General features: G+C 32.7%; 1 protein-coding gene across 41 annotated transcripts in view; it reads left to right on the top strand.

The window, feature by feature from the left end:
- ZBTB20 (zinc finger and BTB domain containing 20) overlaps positions 1-19,183 on the top strand; it is a 1,031,727-nt gene that overhangs the window by 38,350 nt on the left and 974,194 nt on the right. For 31 of the 41 annotated variants that reach the window (XM_074301264.1, XM_074301270.1, XM_074301271.1 and 28 more), the window contains exon 1: positions 18,795-19,071. The exons of 9 other annotated variants lie outside the window; for them this stretch is intronic. The gene's annotated coding sequence lies outside the window, so the exon portion shown is untranslated. Of the gene's footprint in view, positions 1-18,547; positions 19,072-19,183 lie in introns of those variants that run through there. One more of the 41 variants, XR_012488076.1, reaches the window with a different exon arrangement.

Here is a 19,183-nt window from a genome sequence, read left to right as displayed (position 1 = left end):
TTTAATTTTCCTTGTTTTATCCATTCCAGCAAATTTTTTTAGTATCTATAGTTATGGTATTTGTTGTTTTGTAATACAGTTTGATGTTTGGAAGTACTATTTCACTTTTACACAATTTTTGTTATTTCCCTTTGTATTTTATATCTTTTCTTCCTCAAAATAGTGTCTTCCTGTGATTTTATGTAGTTCTAGAAAATTTTTCTTTTATAGTTTGATTTGTATACTACTAAATTTGTATAATTATTTTATATAATATATATCATATATAAAATATAATATAATAAAATAATATATTATAATATATATTTATATAATTCTATGACTCAGTTATGAATATTGAATATTGTTCTGCCAACTTAAGTTTTTTTTTTTTTCTTTTAGGAAGCATTTTATAATTGTATCCATACATGTATTGATTATACTTTGTCATATCATTTTATACTTATTTTAAATGTCTTTTTTCTTTTAGTCTTTCTTGGATTTAGTTATTTCTCTACATAAATATTATATGCTGTTGCTTTTTTATGGGTTTATTTCATAACTTGTTGTTTTACTGAGTTATTATCTCAGGTATTTGCTTTGCTGATTCCCTAGGACTTTTCTAAGTGTGTTATCATGTAATTGATAAATAGCAACAGTTTAGGTCCTTGCCCATATTTATATCCATCTTTTCTTTCTCTTAACTTATTGATATTGTTAGAATTTCTAGAAATTTATCAAATAACATCTAGGAAAGAGGACATTCTTGTTTTTTGTTTGTGTTTAATAGAAAAGCCTCAAATGCTTCCCTACTGCATATAATTTGTTTGTTTTAGATAAAAACATAATTTAAAAAAAGACCCTTGTCTGACTATGCTTTGTAGGGTTTATAACGTAAGTTAATTAATAACTACCATGTACCATGTTAGGTGCTAGGGATACAATAACAAGTGAGGGTGGTACTTTTTTAGAGGGGTTTATTTTTTATGCCAGTATTTTTTATCAAAAAGATGGGCTGATCAGATAATGAGATTGAGGGATAATTGATCAATTGCCTACTTATTCTATTGGTATTATTGTAATATAAGAGCATTTTGAGAATGCCCCATAGCATTTGTGTAGATTTCCTTGTATAACATTGGGGGAAGACATGAATAAGAGTTACATAGAATAGTCAAGAATAGGTTTCAATCTGCATCATTAAAGAAAATACTATTCATAAAGAAATTAGCACTGAGATCACAAGTCCATTTTAGTGTTAAATATTGCAAAGGAACAAATTCTAAGGGTAGATATTATAAGCAATATATAGAATAGCTACAAAATCAAAGTTATATGATATTGCTGTCATGTTTCCCTAATTTTCTGGATCTTTGTTCTGCCGCCAACTAACTTTGTTAGTTATAGGTGGATAAAGTTGCATGTTTATCAACTTTGTAGTCTTTTCAGCAGTTCCTTTCAGGAAGAGCCACATATAACTGGATTGAGGGGAAAATTGGACTTGTCTTAATACATCAATTTACTCTTTGGCATGAATTAGAATGTCGTGTAAGTTGAAGACCATGCAGTTTGACCTCTCCATGAAGATATATCCAATTTGTGTTGTGACATCCTAGTTTCTTCAGTAATTGCTTACTTGCCGCTTGTCAGTTTCTAACATCTGTTCTGTTTTCCAAACTGTACACTGAAACCAAAAATCTAAAAAGTTTAGAGATCTCCTAGAATCAAGATAATACTTCTGTCCATAGTAATAGGGCTTAACAGCACTATTTCACATACTTTTATGAATATTTAGAATTAAAATATTGGTCAAACATAGAAAGGCTGACTTTGTAGAAAATGAAACATAGAAAATAAAGAAGCTTAACATCTGCTCCTATGTGAGTCTTTCAGATTCCTGAAGACAACAATTATGTCTTCACCTCATTTCCAAATCATGTCATCTTCAGGTTAAGTACCCCCAAACTTTGAACCAGCCCATTACTGGCATGATTTTGAATTATTTTGCTACCTAAGCAACCACTGTCTGGACATTTTCCATGCTATTAGTGACTTACCTAAAATGTGGCAACTAGAATTAAATACAGTTTTCCAGATACTATCTCAATAGACTATACTGGGTCTCTCACTTATAAATGGAAATGTTTTGCCTTGGTAACATGAAATATATCATAATCAACTGGATTATATGCTTATACTCATCATTTCAACTTTTTACTGACAACAAGCACCTATTCTAAGTACTTGGTTTAATGGTTCAACTCATGTATTTACTTTTATGAAGGAAAAGTATTTGAAATTCAATTACTTAAATTATCTCTCTTGCTCCTGGAAGTATTTTGGAAAAGGCAAATCCTGTGTCATTCATATAAAATAGTCTATTCCCAGAATGGAATGGGTGACAGAAAAAAGACTTAGCAGAGGGACAGGTTAGGAAAACTTGTATTCACAGCAGCTGGTCTTGTTATTTCTTTTGAAGTAAGTTCTCAGAACAGAAGGCACACCTAATCCAAAATCCACATGTAAATTACTTTTGGATTTTTCATACTTCTTTCTTTCATCAATACAAATAATTAAGAGTTCATTTTTTATTTGCCAAAATTCGAGGATATGTAATGTAATTTTTCTTATAGAGAATTAATGAAGTCATTTTAGGAATTATAATGTGTGCTGCATTATTTTGCAGTTAATTGGCTATTCCTAGAACTTACAGGCTTCTCTAGTGTTCTTACAAATAATAAATAACATGTTATATAGCTTTAGTGTTAAGAGTTACAACTTGATTTTAGATCCTGGCTCTTCTTATAACATGAATGACCTTTTGTAATTCACTTTCACTTCTCGGGATTTCAATTGCCTTATCTCTAAAATGAGGTATTTGAACTAATTTAGTTGTTTCCCATCATCTACAAAATATGATGTTGTTTTTTTTGGTTCCTTTTTAAGCACCCAATTTATTAACTGTCCTGAAAAAGGCAATAATTTTTGTTTTGTTTTCCACAAAGGCCTATCGGTGGGCACATATTTTAATTTTTTTGGTAAAGTAATATATTAGGGAGGAGAATAGTTATTTTGGGCAGAATTATGAAACTTTGAGAATTTTTAGGAAATATTAGGTCAATAGTTTAAGAGTTTATTTTAATTTCAGCATTTTTTTTTAAATCTCAGGAATCACAAGAGTCATGTAAAATTTCCCCAAAGTATTAAATTCTTAAAGTGAAATTCATAATAGTGATTCATTTGTTTCATAATTCATTTCATAATTAATACAAGTTTCATCAAGGGCAACATTGTTCTCTTATTGATTACTACTGCTTTTTAGAATGGGACTACTAGATGTGTTTTCTTAACTGACCAGAAATGCAATTTTATGCTCATGTTCCCTATCAGTCTAAATCATGTCAGGGATATTATTTGTATTATGGAAGCTACTGCCTTATTAGTAAAAAATATACATACTCATACATATATGCATATAATTTTCTAATTTATAAAAAACAAAAGAGTACCCAACCTCCATTTTGCATTAATGGTAAGCCCAAATTGTTGAATGTTTTTAAAGAAATTAAATTGTTTTAATTGCAATATAATACATATAACATAAGAAGATGAAATCAATACAACTAAATTCAATTAAACAACACTAAGTACCTCCTGTGTTCAAAACTCAGAGGTAGGTGATGGAAATACACACATACACATACACACACACGTACATGTGTCTATGCCTTGTCAGGTAGGAGCTTACATTCTGTTGTGGAATTGGAAGGCAGAGTAATTTAACATGTATATGGTTAAGTAATTCCACAATAATTTTAGGAGATAGAAATCACGAATAACCAGGGAAATCAGTCAGGAAAAGCCATGTGTGGAGGCAATGAGAATTTGAGGTGAATCTTTAAAGATGTTAGAGATTCTAAAAGGAAGAGATATAGCTGAAGTACCTAGTAGCCATAGGATAACCTGACTAGAGAGATGGAGTCAAGTGGAATGTGAACAAGGAATAGCTAATAAGCTAGCTTGACTGAAATTGATAGTGGGTGAGGGATGCAATATTAAACAAGACTAGAAATGTAGTTAGGAACCAAATTGTAGAAAAATTTAAACGCCAGTTTCAGGAGTTTGTATTCCATTCTAGAGGAATTATAATTAAGCAAATTCAGATATATTAATAAAAACAAAGATTATATACTGTATAAAAGTCTTTGAATTTTTTTACTTAAAGTTCATTTACTTTAATCTTAAATGAATTAAAAAGTATTTATTAAGTTCTTACTATGTACCAAACACTATAAGATGTTAATCATTTTTAAAAAGAAATTGACTTTCAATAATAATTCTTACCTCCTTCATCCCAACTTATACAGATATTTGGAGATGGAAGGAAAATGAGTTTCATAAATAATCTCTCTTAATGTATTTGTAAAAAAATTATCAAAAGCCATATATATTCTTTATTAGATCATAGCATCATAGATTTATAGCTGGAAGGATTAGAAGAAACCTTATAGTCCAACAAATAACTCCAAAGTATGCTAGGAAGCACAAGATATGAGTTATTTCCTCTAAGATCATCATTTTACATATGAGGAAACTGAGGCATAGAATGGCTAAGTGACGTGCTCAAATCAAACATGTAATTAGCAACAGAGTCAAGATTAAATCTGGTTCTCTGGCTTGAAATCCTATGCCTAAAGTAAAACAAATAAAACAACAAAAAGAGTATATCCATAGTATATGCTAGGAAAAAAAGGGATCTTTTTTATAGGTGCAAATTTGTGTTTGTGTCTTTTCCCCCCACATGTCCAGTCCCCTTTCAGTTACCAGATCTATTGTACTTATGATGTAACATATCCTTCCAGACTGACCTTATGGAAAGCAAACTAGAAAATATAAACTCACACTGAAGTTGTTAGTAACTTTATATGCAACAACACCTCATCAAAATATTTACTTAAAACTTTTTAAAAAAAAATACTTTTGTTAAAACTTTTGAATTCTAAATTCTATCCATCCCTGTGTCTTTCCTGTTATGCCCTCTCTGAGATGGTAAGCAATCAGATATAGATTGTACATGTACAATTATGTAAAACATTTCCATATTATTTTGTATAAGACTGATGAAAAAAAGTGAAGAATTGCATACTTCAGTCTGTATTCATTTAATATCACTTCTTTCCCTGGAGACAGATAGTGTGCTTCATCATTAGTCCTTGGGTTTTACTTATTGCTGAGAATAGCTGAGGTCTTCAATAAACAATCTTGCTGTGTAGAATGTCCTCTTGGTTTCTGTTCATTTCAGTATGCATCAATTCATGTCTTTCCAGATTTTTCTGAAATCATTTTGCTTGTCCTTTCTTATAGCCATTATATTCCACTGCAATCATATACCACAGCTTATTTCGCCTTTCACCTGTTGGTGGGCATCCCTTCTATTTCTAATTCTTAACCATTACAAAAAAAAAAATGCTATAGATATTTCTGTACAAATAGGACCTTCTTTTTGGATGTCTTTGGGATATAGCCCTAACAGTGCTACTGCTGGATCAAAGGGTATGCACAGTTTTATAGTCCTTTGGGCATAGTTCCTTTCCAGAACTTTGCTTCCCAGAATGGTTGGTTCAGTTCACAACTGGATCAGTTCCGTGGTTAGATTAGTTGATCCACTAACAGTGCATGAGTATCCCAGTTTTTCCCAGATCCCCCTCCAACATTCATCATTTTCCCTTTTTTTTGGTCATTCTACTCTTGATAGATGTGAAGTGGTACCCCAGAGTTGTATTAGTTTGTACATTTCCAATCAACAGTGATTTAAAAGATTTTTTTCATATGATTATAGATAGCTTTGATTTCTATGTCTGAAAACTGCCTTTTCATATCCTTTAATCATTTATCAATTGAGGATTGACTTGGCTCAATCTGACTCAATTTTCTAGGTATTTGACAAATGAGATCTTTATCAGAGATATATGTTGCAAAAAATCTTCCCAGTTTTCTGCTTTCCTTCTAATTTTGGTTGCATTGGTTTTCTTTGTGCAAAACTTTTTGAATTTTATATAATCAGAATCATCTTTTATACTTTGTAATTCTCTTTACATATTCTTTGGTCCTAAATTCTTTTTTTATCCATAAATCGGACATAAACAATCCCATGCTTTCTTAATTTGCTTATGGTATCATCCTTTATGTGTAAATTGTGTATCCATTTTGTTCTTGTCTTATATGATATGAGATGTTGGTCTGTATTTAGGTTATTCCATTCTATTTTTCAATTTTCCCAGTAGTTTTGTCAAATAACAAGTTTTTGTTCCTAAAGCTTTGATTTTTGTCTTTATTATAAATTAGATTGCTGTGGTTATTTGCTATAAAATAATTTGTACCTAATTTATTCCACTAATCCACCATTCTGTTTCTTAGCCAGTATGGGATTGTTTTGTTACTACTTGAGATTTGGTACAACTAGAGCACCTTCTTTCACATTTTTTTTTCCACTTGAGCTTTTGTTCTTCTAGATGAATTTTGTTATTTTTTTCTAGCTCTATAAAACAATTTTTTGATAGTTTGGTGTGGCACTGAGTAAATAGATTAATTTAGGTAAAATTGTCATTTTTATTATATTGGCTCAGCCCACCTACATACAATGAATATTTTTCCAATTGTTTAGATCAGACTTTATAACATACAAATACAAAGTACTTTGTAGTTATGTTCCTAGGTTTGTCTTGGCAGGTAGATTCCCAAGTAGTTTATACTGTCTAGTTATTTTAAATGGAATTTTTCTGTCTCTTGAAGGTGGACTTTGTAGTAATATATAAAAATGCTGATGTTGCATCCTGCAACATTAGGATATTTACTTTAAAAGAGGATACTCTCATGCATCAATGTGTAATCTAAAAAAATAAATTTCATGTAGTCTTGAAGGAGAGAGATTTAGGGTTTTTATTGAGTGTATTTCTTCCTTGTACTTATTCTACTTAATCATATTACCAGCCATCATGCAGTCAATCAGTAAGTATTTATTAAATGAAAAAAATGTATCTGGCATATGATAGTAGTTGAAGGTATGAAGACAAACAGTCACTGCCTTCAAAAAGCAGTGTATACAATATATATATGCATACAGTAGTAAATATGATTTTTTTCCCCTCATGATTTAGATTGTGGAAACTTTGTCCATCAGCATAGATCCAAATTTTCTTAACATAATAGTTTTAGAGAAATGCCTGGGAACATTTAGAAGGTTAGTGACTGCCCATGTTCACAACCTGACTCTTAATCTAGTCTGCTATCCCATACTTCTCCACTTTAGGAGTCTAACTTGGAACCTCACATATATAAGGAATTTGCGTTGTCCAGTTCATCTTTTTGATGTTTGAAATGAAGGCTCTGAAAATTCTCTAAAAGAGGAGAATTCACATTATTTTAAAAGATCTTTATAAGTATAGTCCATGTTGTCATAATTTATTCTAATACTTAATAGACTTAACAAGAAATTCTTTCATAAATATAATCTTTTTTCTACATTAGGAACTAAATTTTTGTGCTAACCTCTGAGGAGATTTTAAAAAAATATCACCCTACTCCATGTATGATGAAAGTATTGTACAAAATGAACTCTCAAGTCTCTTCTAGTTATGAAATTCTTTGATTATATGATTCAGCAATCCCTCATATACTTAATGATATGTCACCCTGTAGTCTTACCTTCTTTTTGATTAAACTATATTGGATATTATTTCACTTCACCTGGCCCTAATAGAGAGATGAATTGAAATAAATAAGATACTTTTGTACTGTGTAGGGATACCTGAGAAAAATTGTGCTTCATAAACTGTGATTATTTTTAGAACAAATTGGCCATGGCATGGTTAATTAGTAGCTGATCTTTTTTAGTGTGTCTTTTCTTCTATCGATAGCAGATATGCTTAAAATCACTTATACCACTTGTGGAGCAATCAGTATCAGATAATAAAATGACAAAAATGCTAAATTGGCTTGTTTTTCAGTTGTATTGAGCCAGCTGGTATCCATACACACAGGATAAAACGCAGACTTGCCTAAAATGCTTACCTAATGAAGGAGTTGAACTAGATTTTTCCTAAGCAAGTTTGACTTTTTCTTTTGACCCTTTATTGCTCATAGTTCTCTGCTATATTTTTTACTATGATTTAGAAACTATGCAGAAATTTGGAGTTTTTGATAATGGAGTCTTGAAATAGGCATAAAGAAGATGAGCATGTGTGGAATATCCCAGACTCCCAAAGGATCAGAAGAATTTCATCATTTTACCTACTAGAAGAGCTTTTTAAAGAGAAGCTGAAGTGCTTCATGTCCCCTATTTTTTCCTTTTTTTTTTTAACCAGAATTCAGTTATATAATTATCATTAAAAAAATGTTATGCACTCTTTGCATATTAGCAAACTTGTGTAGTTTGTAAGACAGAAAAGAAAAAGGCTGTTTCTAATGCTGGCTATGAAAAAAAAAGCTTTAGATTTCAAATGATATAATATTGCAGGAACAGTTTAGTAAACATAAAACAGTGAAATATTCTTTTTCAAGTTTTCAAAACCATGGAGAGATCAGATGATCTTTTGCAATCATAATTGTATAGGGACTGTATATATTGTTTACCTTGTTTAAATATGTCAATAGTTCTGTGATTCCATAAATAATGGGTATTTGCTCTTTTGCTTCATATTTCAGTCCATCTATGTCTTCTGTTATTGTCCAGTTGTTATCTATGTTCTTCCATAGTTTTAACATACAAACACACAAAATCAGATGATTGGGTCCTGGAGATGTTCCTGTTTGTAGTGTTAACACATTTGAAGACCTAAGACCTCTTCAATGAGATCTGAGTATACTGAGAAAGAGATTAGCTTTATTTAGAAAAAATTAAATGGATGAGTTATAAAATTCATTTATTTTAGTACATTAGTACATATTTCTGCACTGTTACTATAGACACACGCTAGTGAATTAGGACTAGAACTGAACAAATATAAAGGAAAGTGGGAAGGATTGTACTTGGGAAATTGTGCAATGCTTTTAATGAACCCAGCAACTCCTTCTGTGAAAACTCATCTTTTTAATCCAGTATTCTTCAGGCAAAACTGTGCTAGTGAATCTTGGAACAGAACAATCTCTAAGAAATAAGTATTGCAGACTAATCCAGAGGCCATTGGAGAGGTGGGAAGGTGAAATCTTATGTTTATGTGATATCTTTAATGTTTAGAAATATAATCAAACTATATGAAATCTTCATAAAAATTTCCATTAAGTTTTTAAACTTTAAAATTTTAATAAGTAAGATTTTTAAATAGAAAGTAGGTAGAAACTCTGTAAAAGGTATTTAAAAACAAATTGAATTTTTTCTGAGGTAATATGAATTTCAGTTTTACTAGTCATAATACAAAGTATTCTTGTATACAGTAGTTGTTTTGTTGCATGATCTTAAATATTGTTTACAAATTATTTCAATGACAGATATAATCCAAGTTATCCAAGTTTAAAAGGATACAATGATATCTTGAACTTGTTTAGTGTGTAATATGTATGGTAACAATCATATATAGAGCATATTTTAGGGACTAGGTGAGAAATAAAAATTGTATACAAAAATTCTTATGTATCCTATTTTTTGTGGTTTATCAAGACATATGTTGGTGAATTTGTAAAGGACAGTCCTGTTTGTAAAACAAGTACAATATAGGTTAAATTAAATCAGTGCTGTCAAACTCAAATAGAAATGGGGATATATGAAGAGAGCCCTTTGGAGTTCATATTGACTTAATTTTAAAATGTAATATTTTGTTTTATGGTACTTACATTTTTTTTTATTAAATATTTTCCATTTACATTTTAATCCAGTTCAGGCCATTCTCAGAAATGTTGTGGGCTGGTGAGGCCTATGGGCAACATATTTGATACTTCTGGACTAGATGACCTTTGAAGTCCTTTCTGACTGAGATTCTATGATTCTGATGAGCTATATATGACTTCTTAAATTTAAAGAGCTACTTGAAGATAACTTGTCTTGTTAGAGTTAGAAAGAGAAAAAGTACTTGTTGAATTGAATAATTATATATTATCACAAATATTAAAAAAAGATATTTCCAAAGAGTTCTATGATGATGTTACTTAGTGGAACATGCATTTTGAGTTGTTTTTCTATTATTGATGATTTAGTCATTATTTCCCATGGTCTCCCTTGTGAACAGTGGTCTGCTGAGATTACAGTATAGGCATAAAGAGCTTAGGCCTAGGGTTCATACTTTTAGCATTCCGATGAATGAAACCTGTGTTCCCATTTTTCTTCCCTTTCTTCTTCCCCTTTCCTTTCTCTTTCATTTCCTTTCTTCTTTTTTCTTCTCCTTTTCTTCCTTTTCCTTTCCTTGCCTGTCTCCTAATCTTTCCATGCTGGAAATGCAGTGACCACTAATAAGTCCAACTACACTGCTCATTTTTGACCTGGACTTGTTGGACCTTTATTACACAGCCTCATTGGGATGGCTAGTGGAGTAAGATCAAGAAAGAGCTGTGTGGAGATAATAGTGGGGATACATAAAGATCTTTCTCCATGACACATGAGAGAAGACAGAGGTTTAAAGAGAGAATTCCTATTTAATAGTTTAAATTTAGGAAGTGAATTAATCTGCTGAGTGATTTAAGTTGGGGAGTTTGAATAAAAGGAGAAAGTTTGAGTTAGCTTCAAATTGATCTTTTTTCCCCTATGAACCTGCTTAGCACTTCTGTGCCTCATTCATAATTTTTTGTTAGCTAAATGAAAATTCTGAGACAGTAATTACACAGCCGAAGGAGGGAGATACCTCAAACACATTCAACTTAGTTTTTTTCCAGTACTTTTCTATACGAAAAACTATCAACCTCCCATGGAAGTGAAGGTTTTGATTTGCAGAGTGAGACCTGAACAATGTCAATGTGGAATATTATTTTGCTTTTTTTTTTTTTTCCCCATTGGAGGTGGTATAGGAGGGAGAAAAAAATTAATGCTTTTAATTAAAAATATTTTAGTTTAAAAAATGAAAACAAAATATAAGGAAATACATTCTTCTGATTATCTATAATTTGGTAATAATTTGTAACAATAAGGCATTTTCATTATCAGGATATAGAAATGCATTGGAGTAAAACTATTGCATCATTAAACTCCTAATGTGCTACAGTTTCCTTTTATTGTCCTGATTCAGTTTACCTAATTGTTCTGCCTTAGTTTCCCTAATTGTCCTGTCTCAGTTTCTCTTAATTGTTCTGCCTCAATCCCCTTAGTTGCAAACCCCCTCTCTGGTTCATTAGGACTGATATAATTCAGGACTAGTTACTCTAAGGTTATAAATTGTAAATGTGTAAACTCAAGATAAGGGGATTTCAGACTTCCTAGCTCCTAACTCATCAAGAATTTTTGGTCCTACCCCACAACCTGTCAGAACCAGAACTGGATTGATGGTCCCTGCTTACCAGAGTTTGGACTCTTTCCCTTCCCCACCTCGACTTTGTTTAGCTACCTGAGCTAAGAGCTATATATATATGTCATTGAGAACTCACATTGCTACTGGATGCTTTGGACATTAGCCCTGGAGGCATCATGCCCACAGCATAATCTCTCCCTCTCAGAAATCCAAATAAAATATTAAAAACTCTCTAATTTCTATCTTGCCTCAGTTTCTCCTGCATTACATTACTTTAACAATATATGTGATATATAATATATGTAACATGATATAGCAGGCTCTTAGGTAATACAGACAATTAGAACAGGATATCAGTGATATATAAAAAGATGGTTAACTATGGAAAAAGACATATATTCAGAAGCATTTAGGGAATTCTTTGCAGATGACAGGGAAGGAATGAATATTTATATCACACCTACTGTGTGCCAGTCACTATGCCAGGTGCACTTACAAATATTATTTCATTGGATCCTCACAACAATTCTATGGTCTAGTCCTAATGTTATTCCAGTTAAAGAGACTGCAATTGAAGCAAACAGACTTTAAGTTGACTTGCCCAGAGTCATATACCTAATAAATGTCTGAGTCCAGATTTAAACTCACAAAGATGAATCTTCCTGACTCCAGGTCTAGTGTTCCATTCATTGTGCCATATGTTCCTTCTATAAATCAGATAAACATTGTTAAACTTTTTTGCTTATTTAGCAAAATACAGCAGGGTATGCTTGCTTAAAGCCAAGATAGAGTCACTTAGGTTCAAAGTTAATTAAGCTCAGTTTCAGTTATATTTGTTTACATGTTTTATCTCTTCTACAAAAGTATATGTTTCTTATCAAATTTGTCTTTGTATTCCCCAAATGTCTAGTCTTTTAAGTAATCACTTAATAAGGGAGAGGGTAGGGACTAGACCTGTGATTCATTTGTAGCCCTACCTGATGAATAAGGAAACTCCATTTACCCATTTACCCAAGCTGATACACCTTCTCTGGAAGTCTTAGACATTTATGTAAAACTGTATTGCCAAACTGTAGTAGATTCTGGGTCATGCATAAGGATCCCTTCAGGCCACATATTAGCTTGGAAAATCACTTTTTAACTTTATTTTATTTTTATTTATTTTGTTAAATATTTTCCCATTATATGTTAATCTATCTCCCCTCCCCTTCCCCCAGGCAGGACTTTTGAGGTTTATGGGACCTTTGTGTTTTACACCTTTGTCCTAGTACTCCTAGAGGTTTATTTTATTTTATTTTATTTTGTCCCCCCTGAGGCTGGGGTCAACTGACTTGCCCAGGGTCATACAGCTAGGAAGTGTTAAGTGTCTGAGACCAGATTTGAACTCGGGGCCTCCTGAATTCAAGGCTGGTGCTCGATCCATTGCCCCACCTAGCTGCCCCTCCAAGAGGCTGAAATGAATTGGCTTGTCCTACATACCTGGGTTGTGTTAGAGGTAAGACTTGACCCTAAACAGGCCTTCTGGGTTTAGATACCAATTCTCTACCATCTACATTACCTCTCAGTCACTTATTGTTTTTAAATAAAAGAATGATAATAAGATTATTGCATGATAAAAATGTCTTTTGTTTACTTTTTTGTTTATTTTAAATTAGTCTATTCAACAGTATCAGTAATATTCTATTCTGAAAGAGTAAAATTCTTTTTGGGGATAAAAGCTTTGTTAACACAAAAATGTCTAGAAAATTATCTTAGAGAGTTGGTTTGATTGAGTGACTCCTAGACATCATTCAAACATTTTATTCTTTTTTCAGACAGTAAGAAAAGAAGTTTGTTTTTAATCCCCTTTACTGCCTTACAATTCTGCTAGATATTTAATAATTCAATTGTAAGCAACCTTTGGGAACCACATAATTATTTAACAAAGGGTTTCCCCTCAGTGGACTAGCCAGTTTAATAAACCCACTATAACAGTAGTAATTAATGTAGATTTTCTATACTGACGTTCCATTTGGTGACTGGTTTTCTACTCAGCCCACAAAAATATCAAATAGTATAAGATAGGGTTAGAGAAGGGTGTGATCCTGGGGTTCCAGGATAAAATACAATTCTATAATTGAATTGGTAGGAACTTTACATGCCAATTAAGGCAATGTTTTATCTGGCCATTGTAGCTTTAGGAAATAACCACAGAATTTTAGAGATTAGGACACCTTAGAAATATTTAGTTAACTTCCTCCCATTTTTTAAATAAATGAATCTAAAGTTGGAATTATGAGTGTTGTCCATTTTGTTCTAATACAGTATAATAAGAATTTTAAAGTACTATGTACAAAGAGCATTTATTAAACATATATAAAATTAGTGCCTTTATTAAGAACTTACCATAGGTACATATTCAAAAAGCAGAATGCTTTAATGTATAGAGAACTGTCCTGGAAGTCCAGAGGAGTTGGGTTCAAGTCCCTTTGCTATATTTTATTGACTATTTAATTCTGGGCAAGTCACTTATCTCTTAATGTCCCAGACAACTTTCTAAGATTGTAAGCTACAAAGAAGCATTAGTAGAAACTTGAGACTTTTTTAAACCAATAAAATCATAAGTCTAGGCCCTATAGTCTTTATGTACAAAACATTATGGGAGGGCAGCAGTTTTCAATACATAATCTGGTAATCCCTGGGGGGAGGTCTCTAAGATCCTTTCCAGGGGATCTGTAAGATCAAAATAATTTTTAAAATATTAGAACATTTGTTCTAATATGGTCCAAAATGTTAGATATCACATTTCTAAAAAATGCTTTATTGTGGGGCCTCCTTAATCATTATTAAGAGAAAATGGGTTCTGAGATCAACAAGTATGAAAATTGCTGTGCTAGAGAATAGTAAGGACAAAAGCACAGACAGTAGTTGGCCTCATGGAATTTAAGATGTGCCAGCAGTGATTCTTAATCCTTTCATGTCGGGGACTCTTGCTAGTCTGCCAAAAGACCTTTTCTCATAATAATGTTACATTACCTACATTTGTAATAGAAGGAAATGCTAAATTTCAGTTAGGGATACATGAAAATAAAAATACCATTTTTTTCCTTCCGAGTGCATGGACTCCAGGTTAAAAAAATCTATGTACTAGAGGGATTCAGTTATAGAGAACATCAGATATTGGAGAACTCTGGAGAAGTATACTTGAAATAAGGATACTTACAACAAGGTGTTAACTCAGTGGACTTGATGAGATGATGGTTTTCTAGTTCACATATATATTTAGTACTTAGTATGTGATGTTATGGTTCTCCTGTTCACACATATTCAGTATGTTGTAATGATGTAATTACAAAAAGGGATTTAAGGGCTGACAGGACTGGAAATGAGACATTTCATTTTTGACCATCCTGGTGATATCTGTCCTGCCTTTATCACTTCTTCACTAACACCAAGGACTCAGGCTGATCCTGAGGACGTCCAGAAAGCTAGCCCAAACATTACATTCAGTGTGTAAATATATATACATATATACATAATCATTGGAAGAGCAAGAAGAGCTCTCTAACAGCTATGGGGCTCAAGATAGACCTCCTAGAAGAATGACATCTTATCTGAGGAGGGAAGCAAGATAGAGATTCAGAGAGATGAAGGTAAGGAATGAGGATAGTTGAGGCACAAACAAAAAGCCTCTTCATAAGCACAGAAATGAAAATGAATACAGAGGGCAGCAAGAAGACTAGTGTGGTTGGCATGGAAAGTATAGAAGGAAGAAATATAAAATAGGCCTGAAAATATAGGCAGGTGCCAGAATATGAAGGGTCTTCAGTATCCCCAAAGTAATAGGAAACAAATGAAAGGTTCTTGAACAGGACAGTTATGTGCTCAGACTTAGGCTTTAGGGAGATTGTTTTGGCATTGTTTTGGAGTATGGATGCAAGAGAAATTACGGAAGTAAAATTGATAAGAATTGGCTAGTAATTGATTATGGAGGATAAAGAAGGATGAGTTTAGAACAGTTCTGAGCTTTCAAACTTATTTGATTACAAGGGTTTTGGTGTCTTGAAAAGAAATAGGGGAATTTGAAGGGAAAGTTCTTTTAGAGGAGAATATGATGAGTTGCATTTTGAACATATTATAAGTTTGACATATCTAGAGGATTTGCAAGTGGAAGATAGGATCCAACAGGAATTTGGAGATGTAGAAATGGAGCTTAGAAAAAAGTAGGATCAAAGCTATGGATGTAGAGGTCATCTGCATAGAGATGATAATCACAAGAGAATGGAAAAGAAGAGGGCCCAAGATAGTCCCTCAAAGTGGTCATTCTTAGGAGTTGGTTAGGAATTCATACCATGAAAACCCAGAAAAGAGGGAATATCTAGGAGGAAGAAATTGTCAGTAATATCAAATGCCACAGGGAATTCAAGAAGTATCAGAAATTAGAATAGGCTTTGAGATTTATAGTCACATAGTGTCAGGACTGGGTCTTGTAACAAGTTGTAATGTTCTTTTATTATTTCATGACATATATTGTAATAGAAAATAATTTAATAACTATAACTGTGCAGGACTTTTTCTTAATTGGGATTTATTGACTCACTGGTATCTTAGTTAATTCAACTACTACATTCTCAGTCCTGGCACCAAAGTATATATCTGTTCCAGCAAGCTCCTGCTAGGACTAAGAAAGTACCACTTATTGTGCTTGGCATTCAGTAATGTGTGCAGATATGGGAGAAGTGTGGAAATGCTCTGCATTTTTCAGTAAGCCAAAATATATTTGTTCTTCTCTCTTAAATATGGCTTATTGGTTGCTTTATAGAATAGTGACAAGTGTTTGTGTCTACTGGTATTTTGTTTGACTCCTGTTGACAAAAATCAAATGTCTTATTATCTTTAAGTAGTATATCCTTTAAAAAAAAAATCATGACATATAGGTATCTGATGTGAGTCAGTCTGGCAAGCTGTAAGAATTTTATGCTTTTTTAATTGGCATCTTTCTCATTACATTTGTACAAAGTTGCAGAGAACTGCAGGACATCAGTTGGAGGGGGAAAAAACACAATTGCCAAGCAAAGTATGTACTAAGTTAGTGTGATGCATGCTGGGAGCTTAGGCATCTGAAATGTATCTTGGATGGACCTTTCTCAAGTCCTTAAAGTAGAAAGGAGTAGGATTTGATTATATCACTCTCAGTGCTTTATTGTATATGCACACCTCCCCCCTTAAGTCACCATTCTTTAAAAAAAATTTCAACAACCATATTTAACAATTTAAAAAATATATATTTTTTAAAGACAGTCTTTCTTTTTCATCCAGACTGGAAGTACAATGGCTACTTATATGCCTAGTCCCATTCTGATTGGCATAGATCCTTTGCCTTGCCCCTTTTCCTCCTAGATCAGTTTGCCTCTCCATGGGCAATCTTGTGGCCTCTCATTCCTGAGGATTTGTCATATTCCAAATTTACCATAGACTCCCAGTTGGATTATTAATCCATTGCTGGTTGCAATTCCTGAGTTTAAGAGACTTTCTAGCCTCAATCTTTCCAATAGCTGAGATTATAGATTTGTGCCATCATGCTTGACCTGCCTGTGTCTCTTAAATAAAAAGGGGGAAAAAAAAACCCAAACCCTAATGTAATGCCACTCCCAATAACTAGTAAAAACTGGGGCCTATTTAGATCCTGAATCCCTCTCAAAATACTTACAGGATATATTCCATATAGTTTATAGCCAAAGGCTACCCATGTGTGTTTCAGTCTAACACAACCATAACAATAGATAAAATATCATTAATCTGTCCAAAGTATAGTTAATAGATGGAAAGAACTGTAAGATTAAGTATATCAATTCCATCTTTTACCCAATTAATTGAACATTAATTTTTAAAAAGGAACAGTTATTTTTTTATTATAGAAAAGCCTAATTCATTTTTTAAAGCCTAGTAAACAATAACATCTGTGTATAAATGAAACATTTAACATGTGAGATAAAAATACAATTTTTATATTTAAGTTTGCTGGTACCTTTTAAAGTTTTAAAATATGAGATTTAAGTAGGACTGATACTTATTTTTACTGTAAACATATATTCATAAATGTGAATATATACATATATTTTTTCTGTGCTCCATCCCATAGGAAATTTGATAAAATTTGATAAATTTTGATAAAACAATTTGTTTTTTTTTCTGAAGCCATACCTAAAGAATTAAAAAGAGTGATAAATCAGATAGAAATTCATTATAGATGGTAGACCAAATAACCTAATTATACAGTTCTTGAAGGGTGGGAAAGACAGGTTGACATTGAATTTTATCTTAGATGCATATGATCCCATAGCTGACCATTTATCACTGTGGGGGTGGGAGAGAGACTTATTTCAACATTATTTTAGCTCTACTATGTAGAATTGTCAGGAAAAATTGATGTAGGGGACAAACTGAAGAAAATACTTTCTGTTTTGCTTTTATGGAATATTTATTTGGAAGCATTGATTATATTTATTTTTCCCTTTTGGTAAAAAATATCAATAACAGCCAAAACCAAATAATGGCTTTGGAGGAAGGCAAAAGGGGTGTGCCTTGGTTGCAGACCTTTATTCTAAATAACCTTGTCTTACTTGGGATTGGTAGATTTCTTTACTTGTGGGATTTATTTCTGTCCTTGTAACACTGTGTACTTTATGCATTGCACCTGTTCAAGCATAAGCACAGAACATTATTTTAGCTGCAAAAAGAGAGATGTTTTGATTGAGGACCCAGAACTAGTATATTACCTATCTAAGAAAATTTAAGTAAATTTTTACTTATAATTTTATACATGATCTTTGTTTATCAAGTAACATTTTTTTCTTTGTTGTTTTGCTTTATATAAAAGATAAGCCTTGTTATTGTATGAAGAATTTTCTTATGTAGCTTCCTTTAAGAAAGCTCTGACTTTAAAATCATTACTGGGCTTTTCTCAAAGCATATTTGTTGACATTCTCTCACATTTTTTATGCTGTATGATTACAAGTCAAATTGCCTATGCATTTACCATTTCTTGCTAATATTAAAAAAATGTATTTATGGTAATTACATGTACTGCATGCCAGGGCTGAAACAATGCATTCTTCATCATGGAGCATAAATAAAAAAGGTGGAGCCAGCTGCTGTTAAACTGTTTATATGCAAGCAATAATGATATAGAGAATATACCTTTTTACTCTGTTAGTCTGGCAGTACTGAACCTGTTGCTGCATCAGACGAGTTGCATTTTGCTAGATAGGGGAAGGAGGGCTGTCTGCTGTCTGGTAGGAGGGCTTTGTCTGCTTCTCTCTCTCTCTCTCTCTCTCTCTCTCTCTCTCTCTCTCTCTCTCTCTCTCTCTCTCTCTCTCTCTCTCTCTCTCTCTCTCTCTCTCTCTCTCTCTCTCTCTCTCTTTTTATTTTTCTGTCTGTCTCTTACTCGCTTGCTCTCTCTCTCTCTCTTTCTTTCTCTCTCTCCCCCTCTTCCCCCTCCCTCTCTTGCTCTCTCTCCCTTCCCGTCTCTGTGGTTTGTAAGGTAGGTTGCAGTGTGTGTATATACACAACATCAAGAGCAGGAAAATGGACTCATTAGGGAGGCAGGCAGTCATTACCACTCACACTGTACTTCCAGGGAGACACCGATTATGAGAAGAGAAACTCAGTGCTGGGGAACAAGGTAGGCCAGTCAACTTTTCTAAAAAAAAACCCCAACAACAAAAAACCCCCAACATTCTGCTGTCTCCACCCCCTATCTTTTATTTCCAATCTCCATTTCTTTTATTCTGTCT

This window comes from Sminthopsis crassicaudata, chromosome 3, assembly GCF_048593235.1.
Source record: "Sminthopsis crassicaudata isolate SCR6 chromosome 3, ASM4859323v1, whole genome shotgun sequence".
Taxonomy (NCBI): Eukaryota; Metazoa; Chordata; class Mammalia; order Dasyuromorphia; family Dasyuridae; genus Sminthopsis; species Sminthopsis crassicaudata.
The sequence above is the reverse complement of the archived record's forward strand: the minus strand, read 5'-3'. Positions and strand labels throughout refer to the sequence as shown.